Below are 19198 nucleotides of genomic sequence, written 5' to 3' on the forward strand. Positions count from 1 at the left end.
CATCTTAGATTTCAATATATATATAAATCTGTATGACATGGAGGTAAAGCTGTACACAAATGATAATAAGTTGTGAATGCACTTAACCCGTTGTCTTCCATCAAGAACTACCAGGCCTTCTCACTGAGTCCCGGAAAAACAAAGACTGCCTTGGCCACCTGTTAGGGAGAATTCTCTGTTAAGGCTAATTTCCCAAACCTAGTGAGTCCCCCAGCAGCTTTGCTGGATTTTTGGGGTTTATTTTTTTCTCCTGCTAAGAGTGAGACTCTTTTTCTCCCACTCTTAGGCATGATTTGAGAACGTCCTTTGACTATGTAATGGGTTTTATGGGCTATGGGGTCTTTCACTCCATAGGGCTTCATGTAGTCTTGGTATGTGTGTTACACAGCACCCTCAGTGCAGTAACACAGGGGTGTCATAGTGACCCCCAAACATAGACTCCATACCCTGGGACTGACTATTGTCTCCCAGGGCATGTAAAGTCACCATTGGCTTTACTAGTGTCAAATTGTGAACAGAACCTGTACAAACCATCATATTGTGGAAGTACTGGTAGGGGTGATTCGATTGCCCCTGGGTCTGTTTTCCAAGGGGGCACTGTCCAGTCCCCCCTTGTCGAGTTTCTGGCTGGTGGCAGTGGATACCACACGAAATATTCCACCAGAATATTTCCTAAGGGATTTTCCCATTCATTTTAAACGCACCACTTTTTGGTGCAATGTTAAAGATACCGTCGGGTTATTTATTTAATATTTATTCCCCAGTTGGGTCTTTTTGCCAGGACTCGGTTTTAAAATGGCGTTTGTTTTCGCCTCTGAAACTCTAACCCAAGTCAAGCCCTTTGTTCCACTTTTTGGCGGGCTTCTCCACAGAAGCCCTCCAAATGGTGCCACTCTGTCTGGGGTCAACAGGATGTGTGGGAGGGGGATTAGGCACCCTGGACTGAGTTGCCTTGACAACTCAAGTCGCACTATTGTGCGACTTGAGCCGCCCGGCTCACCACTTAGCAAGTTAGAGTGACAGCTAGGCTGCTGAATGGGGGTTTTGCTGCATAAAAGCAGGGCTTTAGGGACTGGAACTTCAGAAGTCGCCACAGGACCTAAAGAATCCGAAGGGGGGAGAAGCTGAGCCATCTACGGTACGAACTCACCACTTCCCCGACGAGAGAGGAGATCTTCTTCGAGGAGAGTCTTCTTCCCTTTGAGCTGGTGGGACCAACCAGTTCGCCTTTTTCGCCTTCCTGGATCGTCTCGTGGTCGAATCGCCCGTGCCAAGCACCCTGGCAGCCGGGTAGCCACGCTTCACCACTACAGCGAATAAAAGGGTTGTACCTTTTAACCGGGAAACTCCGCGGCTGGTTTCTTCCCTGGCAGTGCAACGACCTCCAGCTTTCCTCCACGTCGAGATCTTCTCTTCCCCTGGACGAAGCTCCGACTTGCACCCACTGCCAGGGACAACTGCCCCCGCTGGAGCTTTCTCACCATTTCAGGTACTGTGTCCCACCTGGTCTCCCTTGCAACAGATTGTCCAAGGTGTCCCGTATATCCTTGACTCTCTATCCTGGGGTGACCTCGGACATGCTAACTTTACCTTTCTGAACTGATCCAAGCTCTTTTGACTTTTCTGCAAAGACTTTGAGTGCATTTCCACTGTATGATCTTGGGCACATTCCGCCTTGCTCTCTCCATAAGTGCGCCAGTCCTATGAACTTTTTGCTATACAGTAGACCCTGCCTTTCTTGACTTGCTGTGGTTTCTTAAAAGTGTTGGTACTGTGTTATTTTTCTATTCTGCCTTTTCTCTCCCTTTTTAAACAAATTATTGGAGTGCCATCTACGGTTACACGCTCACCTCTATTTTGCTAAATAAGTGTTGTCTTAACCTAGACTTGTCGAATAATTAACTAGGGAGGTGTATATACTTATAGTGACTGTTTGAACTTGCTTGACATATTAGTACCAGTGTATTTTTACAAGTGTGTTTTTAAATAAATAATTATATACTTTTATACCAAAGCTCTGGTCAGTGTTTGCTTGTGCTACTGTGTTTTTAGCCCTATTGTGTATACTCTATATACTGCCTAACTCTTCTTGAGAGAGGTCTGACTGCTCAGCCACAGCTACCAGGTAAATCTATGTGGTGCAGACTGCTACCAATTGGGTTTACTGCTTACTCCTGTAGTCTTAAACGTTTTGCAGTGGTCCCTAAGGGAACTGCACCGGTTTCTGCCTAACACCACCCCCCAGCTGAACAGCATAACATCACTCTCAAATCACTCTTTAAGTGAGCACGCGCAGGTGTCCACCAGTGGCGTTTTGTGAAGACTCCCAGGTGATGGTGGGCGTGCCTCCTCACTGCCAATGCGTTTTCACCACAAAAAGCCATAAACTTTAAAATCAGTTAATTAAATCCTTCAAGGAGAAATTCAACTAGATTTTCGCAGCATATTCTCCTCGGCAAGGACGATTCCCCTCTAAATCCTTCAAGATGGTGACCCTAACGCAAATCCTCCATGCCCTAGAGTTACATGGTCACTTGGTGTCCCTGGAATTTCAGGATGCTTATTTGCATGTGCCAATACATCCCAAGCACAAAGTACCTGAGGTTCATGATTGGCAGTAACTATTGTCCATTTCGGGTTCTACCTTTTGGGCTAACCTCCGACTCAAGGTGCTTCACCAAATTTGTCAGTGGTGCCAGCCAGTCTAAGGAGAGGGTGGATTCATGTCTTCCCTCAACTGGAAGATTGTCTTATCAGGGATCATTTCCGAGAGCAAGCTCGGGACCATCTCAGCTGGACCTGTCCTTTCTTAAACAAACCAACTTTTCTGTGAAGTTCAAGAAGTCCAAAGTGATGCCCCTGCAGATGTTTCAGTTCAGCGGGCAGTCCTGGAGTCTCCTTTGGGGAAGAACATCCTCATCCCCCTGCCACCCCTGTTCCGAGGGCAGGGCTCTTAACATTTTCCAGCTTCAGACTTTCTCTGGTTGCTAGGCCTCATGGCACCCTATATTTTTCTGATGGCTTCGGCCTGATTGAGAATTAGGGGCCTTCAGTGGCTTCTCATGTCTGTGGTCACAGGTCTCAGGCAGCATGGTCTATTTTGGGTGTGGATATATGATATGATATTTTATTTGTATTGTGCTCATACACAAGTGTTTCAGGGCACAACGAGGCAAGGGAAGGGAACAAAGGGGGGACAAAAACAACGATCTTACTATGCGAGGTGACATTGAGAACGTGCAATTGCAGGGGAGAGGGAAGGGGGAAAGTGCAAGGGAGAGGGGAGAGTGGAAAGTGCTAAGCAAGGGATAAAAACAACACACAACTGGTAGTGCAGCCAGCGAGGTGGCCAGTGCAAGGTTAAGGCGCAGGTAGGGGTTGTCTGATAAGTGCATGTAGGGGGACTGTAAGGTTACAGGTACCGATCCAAGTGCAGGGTTGCCAGAAGGCAGTGCGATTGTGTGGCTGGGTGGGCAGGGACTTGGGCCCGGATAACAGAGGGTAAGCAGGTGCCTGGCGCCGAAGCAGAGCAGATCAGCAGGGGAGGGGAAGAGCGAAGGCAGAAGTAAAGAGAAAGAGGAAGGTCTTGAGGTGCTTCCGGAACCCAAGATGGTTCTCCTCAAGTTTCAGAAAGGCTGGGAGGCTATTCCAGAGTGAGGCCCCAGCCGAGGAAAGAGATCCCCAACTCGTTGCTTGGAGAAGCGACTGACCCTGGCGGAGTTGGAGGTGGAGGAACAAAGAGCTCGACTAGGAAGGTATTTACGAGGGAAAGCTGAAGGTATTGTGGACCCAGGCCCCAGAAAGCCTTGTGGGCAATGCACAGGGTCTTGCATTTAATCCTTGCAGTCACTGGGAGCCAATTAAGAGATTCTAGGGCTGGAGGGATACGAACCCAGGGCTTGAAGCCAAGGACAAGTCTCGCAGTTCTGTTCTGATTGAGTTGCAGAGGGCGGAGAGTAGAAGCAGGCAGATTTAGAAAGAGGCTGTTGCAGTAGTCCAGCCTAAAGAGAACCAGATCTCGAGAGACAGTAAGCTTCTGGGGGAAGGAGAGGAAAGGAAGAATACCTCTAAGGAGGTGCAGTTGGTAGTTTGACTTCTTAGAGATGTCAGAGATGTGAGGAGAAAAGGAGAGTGCAGAGTTGAAGATGACCCAGAGTTTCTGTCATGATCTCTGCTTCCAAAAGATCAGGACTTGCCCGACTCCCTTGGAAGCAGACCCATAACCCCGGTTCCGAGTGCCAGCCAGTCCCAATTGGGACCTTTTGGACCCTGTCCTGGCGCCAGTGGCACCAGGCTCATAAAGATGCCCAGTCCCAGCGCTGGAAGCGCCTGGCTCATAATGCTTGGGTGGACTTACCTGCAGCAGACCATGCTGCTTACTTACCTGCCATTTGAACCCCTGATCCTCTTCTGTTTGGGACTACTTTTCCTGTTGGGTGGGGCAGGAGCCACTCCCTAGGTTCAGAACACTGGAACTCTTCTGGAAAGCAGGAACTCTTTTCTTACCTAGGCGTGGCTGTGGAAGGAGACACCTAAGCACTACAGGAGGCTATTTAAACCACACCCGATGGATGAATCTTGCTTTGCGTTATTCTGCATTCTCTGCAGCAGAACACTCATCATGTCTTCTGCTTCTGATCCTGGGCCTAAGGGAACAAAGGCTTACCATCCTGGATTCCAGTCTTCAGCAGCACCTGTAAAGACAAAGAAAGAACAGGTTAGCACTACGGTCTTCAGTGGCAGCGCATCTCTTACCTGGTCCATCGGCTGTCACCAACGCCTCGCGCTGCATACCGGCATCTGAAAGACAAAGGCTTACCTACTCTTCGCATGCTCCGGAGGTCTTCGCACTGCATTCCGGCATCTGAAAGACAAAAGCTTACCAGCTCTTCGCACGCTCCGGAGGCCTTCAGCGCTGCATCCCGCATCTGAAAGACAAAAGAAGGTGCGTTTAAAGACATTGGGCAACTTTATTACTCTTTATTACTCACGTGCCATTACTCCTTCCCACGCCGAATCCAGTGGGTATTCCAGCACCCTTCAGCTTCTCTAAAGCTCCAAACTTGTACCTGCAAGATAAAAGGGACAGTTAGTGCGCATCGTGAAGCAGGCTACAAGCGCTTACTTACGTGCTTCCAGGCGCTTCTATTCCTCACGCGGGTTCGATCCTCAACTCTCATCAGCCCGCCATCCGCCATCGCCGGAACCCTGCAAAACAAGAGATATCATTACAAAAGACTTTTAAGACATTTGAAGTGCCCAGAACTTACCGTTTGTGCAGTTAACGACGGACAGCAGTCCTCTGAGGTCAAGAGGCCTGCACCCTTATCCAGTGAAGAAACTGGTTACGGCACCCTGCCCCGAGGCAGATGGAGAGCTCGGCGTTCACTTACCTAAGGTGAGGGTGTTAACCTTTGGGGTCCTACAGGAGAAGAGAAAGGGAAGAGGAGAGAGGCACCCAATAACCCCAGTTCATTAATCCCATATTTTCTATCTGCAGACATCTTACTCTTCGAGTCAGACATACAGTGCACAGAGGTCCAGCCCAAAGAGCCAACCGTGTGTTACACATCACCTTTGAAGATACGGCATTCACCCAGTCAAGACCGGCGCCTCTGCGGGAATCAGGTGAGCGTTACAGAACGCAAAGCCAATCGCAAAACTCCCACCCAGGCGCTATGGAAACCTCGGATACCGACCAGCTAGCCCAGTTACTTGGGGAACTAAGAGCAGAAGTGCATGCAGCCCGTCAGGAAACGAATGCTCTAAGAAGGGAACTGATTATTTCCAAGGAGCGAACAGACGATCTCGCTAGACAATTGCTACAGTCACAAGCCGGACAAACTCCGTTACCCGCATCAGGGGCAAACCTTCCTTCAACATCCTCTACGAACCCAGTGCAGATCAACCTACCTGGGAATGTACCTCTGGCTCCGCCCGAACGATTTTCTGGTGACCCAAAGAGGTTTGCAGTATTTATTAATCAGTGCCGGTTGCACTTCTTATGCCGGCCAGCAGCCTTTCCAACTGATCAAGCTAAGGTAGCTTTCGTGCTTTCGTACCTTAGTGGCAATGCGGCAGACTGGTCGATCCCTCTAGTTAATCAAGATGATCCGGTTCTCCATGATTTTCAAGCTTTTCAGCTCATTATGGAAAAACTGTTTGCAAGACATTCACAGGGGCAGGCCTTGGACAATGAGCTCCTTTCATTGCGACAGGGTAATCAAGACCTTTTGGCTTATATTGCGTCTTTCAACAGACTGATAGTGGAAACTCGATGGCCTGAGGACAAAAGGATTACGCTGTTTTATAGAGGTCTACGTGGAGAGCTCAAAGATGTGTTAGCCCAAGTAGTGAATCCCCCGCAAGACTGTTCGGACTATATTGACTTAGTCGTTCAAATTGACCACAGACTGCAGAACAGGAAGGCCGATCATTCCAAGTTTGATGCTCGAGTATTTTCCAAACCACCAACTCCTACCAAAGGAGTAGACTCCGGGGAACCCATGCAAATAGGGGGCCTGAAAGGACCACTAACACAAAAGGAGCGGGAAAGGAGAAAACAGCTGCAATTATGCCTCTATTGCGGAAACTCGGGGCACTTTCTTCGAGACTGTCCGGTGAAACCAGCCAAGAAGGTAGTAGGAGCTGCAGTTACCAGGGTCACAAACTCTGAGCAGGGAAACAACCTCGCCCGACAAGAATAGAGGTCCTCTTGCCGAGCGTTAAAACCAGTTCCGTGACCTCGCATTTCGTGATACCTATGGTCCTCATTAGCCCTGAACATCCGGATCGATTACATGCGATTGAAGCTTACGTCGACAGCGGTGCCATCGGCAATTATGTGGATCATGAAATGGTTTTGAGGATGAATCTGACTCTTTGTCCAAAGGCTGTAAAGGACGTCATTACTACGGTGGATGGTACGGAGATAGCCTCCGGACCAGTAACGCATACCACCCAAGAAGTGACGCTAGTAAGTCAAGATGGACACCATGAGAAGATCGTGTTCGATGTGATCAAGGCCCCTCAGTTCCAGATTATTCTAGGAATTCCTTGGTTAGAGAAGCACAATCCTCAGATCGATTGGCGAGCAAGAACGGTTCAGTTTCCAGAATGTGTCTCTACTTGTCACCCTCGACCTGGTGTTGCACTGGCAGCAATTTCCTCGGAGGCTCCCCAGTTACCTCCTGAATACCTAGAATTCCAAGATGTTTTCTGGAAGGATCAGGCTAACTCTCTACCTCCTCATAGGTCTTATGACTGCCAGATAGACCTGATACCTGGATCTATTCCTCCTTGTAGTAGAATGTATGCCCTCACCGAGCCTGAGAATCTTCACCTCCGACAATACCTGGATCAATACCTAGCGAATGGGTTTATTCGTCCTTCCAAGTCCCCTGCTTCCTCAGCTTTGTTCTTCGTTCCAAAAAAAGAAGGGGACCTTAGAACTTGTATAGATTATCGTGCCCTGAACCAGATCACCGTTAAGAATAGATATCCGTTACCTTTGATCCCTGAACTCCTGGACCAAATCAGAAAAGCATGCATATATACAAAGCTGGATCTTAGAGGAGCCTACCACTTGGTACGAGTAAAAGAGGGCGATGAATGGAAGACGGCCTTCCGCACCAAGTATGGGCTATTTGAATATCAGGTCATGCCCTTCGGACTTTGCAATGCCCCGGCCGCCTTTCAATATTTTATGAACGATGTCCTCAGAGAGCTCATAGATGTGTGTGTTGTTGTTTACATTGACGACATCCTCGTTTATTCTTCAGCGGAAACTGAACATCGGAAACACGTGAAAATGTTCCTCGAGAGATTGCGTCAACACAAACTTTTCGCTAAGTTGGAAAAATGTGTTTTCAACGTGACTGAAGTTGAATTCTTGGGATTCATATTATCACCTAGCGGAGTACGTATGGATTCAAAGAAGGTCGATGCAATTCTCAAATGGCCATCGCCATCCTCCATAAAAGGTGTTCAAAGCATGTTAGGCTTCGCTAACTTTTACCGCAGGTTTATCCCCGAATTCTCTCGAATAGTCCAGCCCATCACCGCCTTGTTAAAGAAAAACAAACGTTTTGAATGGTCTACCGAGGCGGAACAAGCTTTCCAGAATTTGAAGACTAGATTTATCTCTGCACCGATCTTAAAACATCCTCGCCCAGAACTCCCCTACATCGTTGAAACTGATGCTTCGAGTCTTGCCATGGGGGCAGTTCTATCACAAAAGGATCCAGTAACCAATCAGTTGCATCCCGTGGCATTTTGGTCCCGCAAATTCTCGCCTCCTGAAATCAATTACACTATTACTGATAAGGAACTTCTAGCTATCAAGTCCGCCTTTAAGGCTTGGCGGCATTATCTTCTGGGGGCCCGACACACCGTTACTGTGATTACAGATCACCGAAACCTGCAATATTTGAAAACCGCAAAAGCTCAATCCTTTAGGCAACTCCGTTGGGCACTATTCTTTGCCGAGTTTGACTTCATAATTACCTATCGACTTGGTACAAAAAACGGTAAAGCTGATGCCCTTTCTCGAATGGGAGTGGAAGAACATTTGATCAATCCTAAACCTGTACCTATCATTCCCAAACAAAGAATTCTAGGTGTAATCGCCACACAATCCATAGAGGAAGTTAAGGATAAAGCCAGGCTACTGGTAACTCCAGCAGACATACAGAATTGGCATCTGCAGGGAAAGGACTTTACGGTGAAGGACAACCTATTATATTTCCAAGAACGGTTATACCTGCCCAGCACAGATTTACAGAAAAAGGTAATCTCCTGTTATCACGATTCTTTAATGGAAGGACATCCCGGTATGACCAAGACCTCGGAAAAGATCAAGCGCTACTTCTGGTGGCCGTCTTGGAAAAAAGATATCAGAGACTTTATAATGTCCTGTGGAGTATGCGCCCAAAACAAGAGTCAAAAGGAAAAACCAGCCGGCCTCTTACGCCCTATTGACATCCCGCCTCGCCCTTGGCATACGCTTTCTATGGACTTCATCACCGATCTACCTCCATGCTCCGGATACAATACGATCCTAGTAATCGTGGACCTATTCTCCAAGATGGCGCATTTCATTCCACTCAAAGGCTTACCAACAGCAGCAACTCTGGCCCGAGAATTTCTCAAAAACATCGTCCGACTGCACGGTTTTCCTTCAGTTCTAATTTCGGATCGAGGTAGTCAATTTATTTCTCATTTTTGGCGAAGTTGCTGTCGGTCGGCTCAAATTGATGTGAGACTTTCGACCAGCCACCAACCTCAAACCGACGGACAAACCGAGAGGACCAATCAAACTCTGGAACAGTATTTGCGCTGCATGCTACAACAAACTGAAACAACTTGGAAAGATATCCTTTGGATAGCCGAATATGCCTACAATAACTCTGTCCACTCGGGAACTGGGAAGACCCCATTTTTTCTTTTATACGGTAGTCACCCTCGAACCTCGGAGTTGGATCCACTCCAAGATCTTGGAACACCAGCAGTAGACCACCTGCATTCTACAATCACCCAAGCCTTTAAGGAAGCCGCTTCTCACCTTCAAAGGGCTAAAGAACAATACAAGAAAGGAGCAGACCAACATCGGAAGGAAGCCCCCCCAATATCAAGTAGGAGATCAAGTCTGGTTATCCACCAAATATCTACCTCTAAAAGGACCACGCACATTCAACCCACGATACCTTGGTCCCTATTCCATCACTACCATAGTAAATCCAGTAGCGGTCAAGTTGGACTTGCCCCCTCACATGAAGATACATCCGGTCTTCCACGTCTCTCTATTAAAACCCGTGCAACCTCAAACCCGACTAACTACATCTCCAAAACCTATTCTAGTTGATGGAGAACTCGAGTTTGAAGTCAAAAGCATCCTGGATTCCAAGATCTCCAAATCTAAACTATTTTACCTGATTGACTGGAAAGGCTACGGTCCCCAAGAAAGATCCTGGGAACCTGCAGAATATGTCCACGCGCCTCGTCTAATCAAAAGATTTCATCGAACATTTCCTAACAAGCCCAAACCCCCGGAGAAGCCCGGTTTGGGAGGGGCCTTGAGGGGGGGTGCTGTCATGATCTCTGCTTCCAAAAGATCAGGACTTGCCCGACTCCCTTGGAAGCAGACCCATAACCCCGGTTCCGAGTGCCAGCCAGTCCCAATTGGGACCTTTTGGACCCTGTCCTGGCGCCAGTGGCACCAGGCTCATAAAGATGCCCAGTCCCAGCACTGGAAGCGCCGGGCTCATAATGCTTGGGTGGACTTACCTGCAGCAGACCATGCTGCTTACTTACCTGCCAGTTGAACCCCTGATCCTCTTCTGTTTGGGACTACTTTTCCTGTTGGGTGGGGCAGGAGCCACTCCCTAGGTTCAGAACACTGGAACTCTTCTGGAAAGCAGGAACTCTTTTCTTACCTAGGCGAGGCTGTGGAAGGAGACACCTAAGCACTACAGGAGGCTATTTAAACCACACCCGATGGATGAATCTTGCTTTGCGTTATTCTGCATTCTCTGCAGCAGAACGCTCATCGTGTCTTCTGCTTCTGATCCTGGGCCTAAGGGAACAAAGGCTTACCATCCTGGAATCCAGTCTTCAGCAGCACCTGTAAAGACAACGAAAGAACAGGTTAGCACTACGGTCTTCAGTGGCAGCGCATCTCTTACCTGGTCCATCGGCTGTCACCAACGCCTCGCGCTGCATACCGGCATCTGAAAGTCAAAGGCTTACCTACTCTTCTCATGCTCCGGAGGTCTTCGCACTGCATTCCGGCATCTGAAAGACAAAAGCTTACCAGCTCTTCGCACGCTCGGAGGCCTTCGGCGCTGCATCCCGCATCTGAAAGACAAAAGGAGGTGCGTTTAAAGACATTGGGCAACTTTATTACTCTTTATTACTCACGTGCCATTACTCCTTCCCACGCCGAATCCAGTGGGTATTCCAGCACCCTTCAGCTTCTCTAAAGCTCCGAACTTGTACCTGCAAGATAAAAGGGACAGTTAGTGCGCATCGTGAAGCAGGCTACAAGCGCTTACTTACGTGCTTCCAGGCGCTTCTATTCCTCACGCGGGTTCGATCCTCAACTCTCATCAGCCCGCCATCCGCCATCGCCGGAACCCTGCAAAACAAGAGATATCATTACAAAAGACTTTTAAGACATTTGAAGTGCCCAGAACTTACCGTTCGTGCAGTTAACGACGGACAGCAGTCCTCTGAGGTCAAGGGGCCTGCACCCTTATCCAGTGAAGAAACTGGTTACGGCACCCTGCCCCGAGGCAGATGGAGAGCTCGGCGTTCACTTACCTAAGGTGAGGGTGTTAACCTTTGGGGTCCTACAGGAGAAGAGAAAGGGAAGAGGAGAGAGGCACCCAATAACCCCAGTTCATTAATCCCATATTTTCTATCTGCAGACATCTTACTCTTCGAGTCAGACATACAGTGCACAGAGGTCCAGCCCAAAGAGCCAACCGTGTGTTACACATCACCTTTGAAGATACGGCATTCACCCAGTCAAGACCGGCGCCTCTGCGGGAATCAGGTGAGCGTTACAGGTTCTTAGCCTTGCAGGAAGAGGGCCAAGGGAGGCTGGCCAGAAAGAGACGGGGAAAGGTGGGTGCAGGTGTGCCGATGAGAAGAAACTCTGTCTTTCTGGCATTAAGGCAGAGATTGTTGGTGGCACACCACTTCTGGATAGCAGACAGTCTGAGATGAGAGAAGGAGAAGAGGTGGCAGAGGAAAGCCTGCAAATGAGCTGAGTGTCATCCGCATAGCACTGAAAGTTGGGGCAGAGAGCTGCAATGCGGTGGACAGGGGGTGCCAGGTATTGGTTGAAAAGCCAGGGATAGAGGTTAGACCCCTGGGGAACACCACAGGTAGAGTGTGAGATAGAGGAAAGGAAGGACCCAAGTTGGACCTGGGAATGTCGACCAGAGAGGAAAGAGGTCAGCCAGGCCAGGGCCTGATCGGTGATACCCAGGTTATCACAGAGACGGTTGAGCAGGATGGCATGGTTGACCATGTCAAAGGCAGAAGAGAGATTGAGTAGAATGAGGACAGAAGGGATGTTAGAGTCAAGGTTGGAGAACAGGTCTTCATGGATGTTCAGGAGAGCAGCTTCTGTGCTTCTGGCAGCTCTGAAGCCAGACTGGTCATCATGGAGATAACCAAAAGAATCAGTGTGAAGATTAAGCTGGCAGATGGCCATCTTTTCCAGGAGTTTTCCCAGGAAGGGAGTGATGGAAATCGGGCGATAGTTAGCCAGGCATGTGGGGTCGGCAGAGGGTTTCTTGTGAAAAGGGTGCACAAGAGAGTGCTTCAGAGGGCAGGTGATGGCTCCAGAGGCGAAGGAGTGGTTGCAGAAGTCAGCCAGAGCAGAAGCAAGGGCGTCAATGTGGTCCTTGATGGTTTTGGACGAACAGGGAAGAACCTGTTTTGACAAGACTTTCATAGATCGGACTTGTCTAGAAACCTTGTCAGGGGAGAAAAGAGGAAAGGAAGAGAAAGTGGAAGGACGGGAGGGGGACAGGATGTCCTGGGTTTTTTAGATGAAATGAGAGGCAAGGGCTGTGCAGAAGCCCTGGGAGGCAACAGGAGAGGTAGAGACTGCAGCAGGGTTGGCCAGCTTCTTGCAAATTTTAAAGAGTTTGGCCGAGTTGTTGGAGGCCGCAAAGACGCAGGCTTGGATGTGGGCTCTCTTCTTAGTTTGGACCAGGAGCTGGTAATGCCGTTGGAGCAGGCGACAGGCCAGTTTGTCAGAGGATGTACAAGAAGTCTGCCATTTCCTCTCAGCCACCATACACTTGCGTTTAAGGGTAGCTAGCTCAGAGTCATACCAGGAGTTGCACTTGGATTTGAACTTCGGGCGGATCCTCATGACAGGGGCAAGAACATCCAGAGTATCAGAGATGGAAGAGAAGGAGAGAAAGTGGCGGCAAAAACCTCAACTGACACACGTTTTATGGGTCAGACGACCGAGAAGATAGGTGGCAGAGTTGGAGTTGGCTTGGCCTGCGGGGTAGAGAGGGAGAGATGGGAGGAAAGAAGGGAGTGATCACTCCAAGAGAGGGGAGTGATTAGAGGGATGGAGAGGGGGAGGTCAGAGGAGATCAGAGTATCAGTGCGGAATGAGTCGGGCCAGAGGGGAGAATGGAAAGAGAGCGAGAATCACATATGTCACGAAAGAGTACAGAGGAGGAGCAGGGCGCATCAAGATGGATATTGAAGTCGCCAAGAAGTAGGAGTTGAGTGGTTGAGGCCAGGAGGGAGGAGGAGATACCCACCCACTCAGGTAGGAAGGAGGTGATCTGACCAGGTGGCCGATAGAAGGTAGCAACGGTGAGAGAGTGGCCAGGAGAGAGAAATCCTGCAGACAAGGCTTTCGAAAGAGGCGCAGGTCTGCATAGGAATGACTGTGGCAAGAATGCACTCGGGTAGGATCAGGGCTACACACCCTCCGGACCGGGGGGATCTGGGTGCAGAGAGGATTTTGTAGCCATCAGGGAGGAGAGTGTCAAAACTCATGACAAAGCTGGCTGTGAACCATGTCTCGGTGAGACCGAGGACATCGAGGTCAAGTTCTTCCAGAAGGCGACAGATGTCAGGGGAGTGTTTGACAGCTGAGCGAGAGTTGAGAGTGGCAATGTGGAGAAGGTTGCCGTCCTTGAAGGACTTCCGGGGCGGAGTACAGATCCGAGGGTCGCCCTTCTGAAGTGCAGAGGGAGGTGTAGACAGAGCCTGAGGGGGGGCAGGAGAGGAAGAAGGAGAGGGCAAGGTAGCCAAGGGGGAGGCAGGGAAGAAGAGGAAAGGAGAGTGGGGACAGCAGGAGATGAAAGGAAATTGATGAGATGTGGAAAGCACCTATTAAAGAGAAGGAGGTTGGCCTGAGGGCCTTGAACCAAGACGGTACCATTCAGGTAGACATTGATGATGACCTTAGAGGAGTTGAAGGGGGCCAGGAGGGCCTCCAAGCTGCTGCCACCATTAATGGGAGCAGAGGAGAAAGGAGAGAGCACAGAGACCATATGAAGAGTCCATAGATCTGGCGAGGGAACGACAAAGAGGATGTCGGTGAGAGGCTGTGTGGAGGAAGCGCTGGTATAAGTGTCAACGATAGGGAATCCGGGGTTAGAGACCAAGATATCCCTTTTGAACTTCTTCCTACCAGACTTGGTGAGGAAGGAAGGATTGAATGGAGAAGCAGGTGGAAAATATGGGAGAAACAGAGAGAGCCATGGGTGATGTGGAGAGGACCAACGTGGCAGAGTAGCACAATGCAATCACTGGGCCAAAGGCAACTAAATTCAAATTGGAACAGTGGGTGGGCGCACAAATAAATTAAAATTGGAGCAGTGGGTGGATACACAATTAAAATGAAATTTTAACACTGGGTGGGTACACAACTAAATTCAAATTGGAACAGTGGGTGGATACACAACTAAATGTATAGCCATTCTTAGCCGGTCAAGTGGCACAGCGTGTAGAGCGCTTGCTTTGACATTGTGCAGAGCCTGCTAACGCAGGGTTCGAATCCCGGCTGGGCCAAACTCAGCCTTTCATCCTTCCGAGGTCGATAAATGAGCACCACACACCGTGGGTAATAATAAGCAGCGCTCAGATACCTGAGGGTTCGTAGCGCTATATAAATGCCAAATAATTATTATTAATTATTATTAAATTTAAATTGGAACAGTAGGTGGATACACAACTAAATTTAAATTGGAACAGTGGGTGGATACACAACTAAATTCAAAGTGGGACAATTGGAACAGTGGGTGGGTGGGTACACAGTGAGAGAGCGGGCTGTAAGGGAGTGGATAAGGAGAAATGGAGAGAAGGAGGGAGAAGTCAAGGGGGTAGGAATATGTCCAAATGTAGGGAACTAACCCATTGTTAAGGAGGCAAAAGGTGTTTTGGTGGTCAAGGTTCAACTGAGGAGTGTTTGGGGCAGCATCCTGAATGCTTCAAGTGAGAGGGGATCCAAGGAGACTTCATGCACAGAACCGGCAGCGGACAGGGAGCAGACAGGGGCCTTGGAAAGTGGGCCTTGGAAGAAAGGGGCCGGCTAAAGACTGCGGGTCCCTGGTTGGCCAATTAGTTGGGCCTGCTGGCCAATCTGCAAACAGAGGCAGGAAGAGAGGCCCTGGGAGGCAGCCTCTACATTGTAGATATGGCTGCGGCCATGTTTGAAGTGGCCACGAGGTCGGCATACAGGGCACAAAGGATTTAGATTAGCCTACACACATTGCCAGACAAGAAACCTCCCAAAGAAATGCTGTTTTGATAAATTCAGATTACCCATCTGATGATGGAAGCCATCCATCCCCATTGCGCCCTCATACCTTAGGCAGCATAGAAGGTCGAGCAGGTCCAAACCCCGTGTGTAACCAAGCTCTGATGGAAGGGCGCAACAGCTGATTGCTCCGCAGAAGAGGGAGAAGAGTGGAATCACAAGACTTCCTGTGGTGGACCAGATTGTGATAGATAACGCAGTGGCAAGGCACTACCTCAACAAAAGAGGGGGTGTAGGGTCACTGCCCCTGTGTAGGGCAGCAATGCAGCTCTGGATTGGTGTATTAGAGGACTATGGGCCTCATTACATGGTAGGCGGTAAGGGTTTACCGGTACCAGTATTTTACCGGTACCGGTAAATCCTTACCGCCTTACTACGAGGTCCCTTTGCGGGTTAGGGATTTTAACGCCTGCTTTTTGCAGGGAGCTAATTACGGTACCGCAATTTGCGGTGCCGTAATTAGCGCCTTCCCCATTATGCCCCAAGGGGGCAAAAATGAAATGGGGAAGGGCACTGGTGGAAGGGGGAATTACTGCCCCTCCAACCTTGGAATGGGGTGGTAATTCCCCTTTCCACCAAGGCGGTGCCGGTATTTTACCGGCATGAACCATGGCGCTAATTGCGCCATGGTTCTCTGCCTACCGTGTAATGAGGCCCTATGTCTCTCTTTCGGCACCCCATTTGGCCGGGACAGGGCACATAATGGTAAATGCCCTGAGCAGGGAGGGTTCAGTCCCATGAGTGGGAGTTGTGCCAGGAGGTCCTTACAGAGATCTCCAACCTTTGGGGAACACCTCAAGTAGATGTTTGCCTCCAGTTCCAACAGAAATTGCAAACTATTCTGGTGCAGGGAATTTCCCCCAAGAAGAATGCTGGGGAATTCATTGTTGGTGGACTGGAACCTTCCACTTCTATACTCATTCCCACTGTTTCCTGTCATCGCTCACTTTCTCATAATGTTAAGCACATGGTACCCGACCTTGCCCAAATTGCCATCTCTCGACTTCCCAGATGATGCACTTGGTGTTGCAGACCCAAGCCTCAACCTTCATGTATGGCTTATGAAAGGCCTAGGTGTACTGGGCTTGGGACCTTCTTCAAGATGTCATGAAGGTTTTAATTTCTGCAAGAAGACCAGCAACTAAAGCATCGTACACCGGCTGTTGGAAGAAATTCTGCAGCTGGTACAAGGAAAAACAAGCCGATCCGTTTCGTGCAACTCAGCATCTGGCTTATCCTTTTTGCTGCACCTTGCCCGGAAAGGCTGTCAGGTGTCCACAGATGAGGGATACTTTGCTGCTCTCTTATTAGACTTATGCCGGAACAGGGTTTGTATTTTTCTATACCTACAGTGATGCAATTACTAAAAGTACAAAACCATGTCACAGAATACTGGGTTACTCTATAACTCACGCAACACTAGGGTATACTGAAATTCTTAACAACAAAATGGTGTTGCATGGGACAGATTCATAATAGTTTTAGAATTAATATATTTTTCTCAAACTACAAAGAGTCTCGGTCTGCAGCAACATATAATTTATTGCATGTAAAACATCACATTTAAAAAAAAAAATACATCTATATTCTACTCGAACATGGTGCACTACGTGTCACTTCAAGATCCTATCAGCAGAATCAGCAGATGAATTCATACTATACTTCATCCATACACGCTCAATCATACAGCCATACTAACCATGCGTTAACAAATCAGTGGTAATAAATCGATACCCCTTCAATGGTAGCATCACCGTATGAGTTATTCAGTATGGTCGATGCAACAATTGCTGATCACAACAAACCAATTTGACATACATATGTTGTTCCTATTATTTAACGCAATCTCCTGAATCATGAGTCCAGGACAGTGTCTCTATCACTATCATACTTTTTAGTTGATATAGTTATACATTTGTCGAACACACACGTTGACTAGTATTGACTAGGCCTACTCCTTCTATAAAACCAGAACCAGGAAACTAAGCCTGTTTGGGTCTATGTTGATTCTGATTGCTCCGCACTGGACCTAGAGTGTGTGGTACACAGAACTTCTGGACATGCCCATTTTCCCTGCCTGCGCCTCCTGTTGTAGGTTGGCCTGCACATCTGAATCTCAGCAGTCTGAACCATCATCCTTAGATGCTGGGAGGCTGTTAAACAAGGAGTGAGATTTGTCGGAAGACTCCTGGATGTCCTCCTTTCAGTAAGGAGCATGGGCACAAAATCATGTTAGGCCTGCAGGTGGTGTAATCTCTCACTTTAGTGTCGGGAGAGGGATTTGGACCTGGCCTACCTCTTCTGTTTTGGATTATCTGCCTGTTCTGGTCCGAACTGGCCCACAGATTAGCATTTTCCGGGGATAATTGGCCACTATTTGGGTCTTTAAGAGAACTCACGTTGACTAATATTGCCTAGTCCTACTCCTTCTATGGGCACATCTAGAATATTTTGTGACTAGTTTCGACGACATTGATTAGTAGTTGTATTTCGGGTCTTCTTCTAGTGTTTTGTATACTGTTGAAATTCAAAATATAATTAACATAGTGTTACCGAAGATGAAGACTTTGTCATACATGGTGTGTAACAACTTTTAATTACAGTAAGTATAACTTATACCATAGGATCACCATCTATACATCATAGACGTGATCATGCATTACCTTGTAATGAATCTTAGCATGCTTGCTTAATTCAAAAGCCAGAAAACCACAACCGGCCTTTCCCCACGGGGCCAGCACATGCTTGTGATGAAAATGATTCCATGCCCACAACCATGTGTTATTGCATTCATAATGGTACCTTCATGCTGATGCTCCCAGCCAGTTCATGTGTATCTGAAAACTGATAGTTCCTCAAGCCACAATGGTAAATAAAACCAGAATTTGCCTAATGATCTTTCTCAGTCAGAGATAATTTTCCAAAACAACCTTTTCATGGAGCAAACCATGCTTTACCTACAACACTTTGACTCTTCAGCCTCGTTGGTCACCTGACCTGACATAAACATCAGACTGTTAGTACACGTTGTTTGTTAATACCTCAGCTGGGGGCCATCTTGTAATATGTTAAGTCCCCTAGCTCACGTTTAACCATTACACCACTTTGCACATAAATGATATAACCTGTAACTTGGAGACATAATTCATTCTTCTGAGAGGCAGCCACCCAACTGCCAATACTATGAAGTCACTAGCATACTGCCTTACCTATTGGTGCGACTCAAGGTTTCTTGTCTAAAGTGAATATTACTTGTATTGTTAAAACTCACAGGCCACACATTGGCTTTTATTTTGTGCAAAACTGGAATTCCACTGGAATCCCACACATCCCCCAACTCTGCCACTCTGCTTGATCGTTGAGGCCTGTGGTAAATGATTGAATCCTTTACATCCATATATATTCCCTTTTTGACAATAGAGAATCGAAAGAACTACTTCAGAAATGTTTCTGAACTTTCTCCAAAACACACCATCTAATTTCATTGTCATTGTGGAATTTATCACAAAAATATTGCACTAAAGATGCATTTGTGTTACCTGTGCAGATTCCCGATATGTGTTCAATAATTCTGCTGTTTACTTGGCGAGTTGTTTTCCCTACAAACGCCATGTCACAGGGACAAATAATAACATGTACCACACTTGCTTATGAATCTATCCCATGCAGCACCATTTTTTTGTTTAGAATTTCTAAAAGTACTAACAAACATGTTCCCAGCAGTCCAGTTTAGTGTACCCGCCTGGGCTCTGAATTTACTCTTAACGTTTCTGATGGGAGTTCCTTTTCACCCATGAATTTATGTCTGCTTAGGCTTCTGATTTGGAAGACCATTCTTTTGGTAGAAATATCATCAAGAAGGAGAAGCGAGCTACAGGCCCCATCCTGCAAATC

At 48.0% G+C, this 19198-nt stretch overlaps 1 protein-coding gene across 3 annotated transcripts in view; it reads left to right on the forward strand.

Moving 5' to 3' along the window:
* Positions 1–19198, forward strand: part of NAA16 (N-alpha-acetyltransferase 16, NatA auxiliary subunit) — a 2654788-nt gene that overhangs the window by 2538210 nt on the left and 97380 nt on the right. The window lies entirely within an intron of this gene.

The sequence above is a fragment of the Ambystoma mexicanum genome, chromosome 7q (assembly GCF_040938575.1).
Source record: "Ambystoma mexicanum isolate Mex_15411 chromosome 7q, UKY_AmexF1_1, whole genome shotgun sequence".
In the NCBI taxonomy this organism is placed as follows: domain Eukaryota; kingdom Metazoa; phylum Chordata; class Amphibia; order Caudata; family Ambystomatidae; genus Ambystoma; species Ambystoma mexicanum.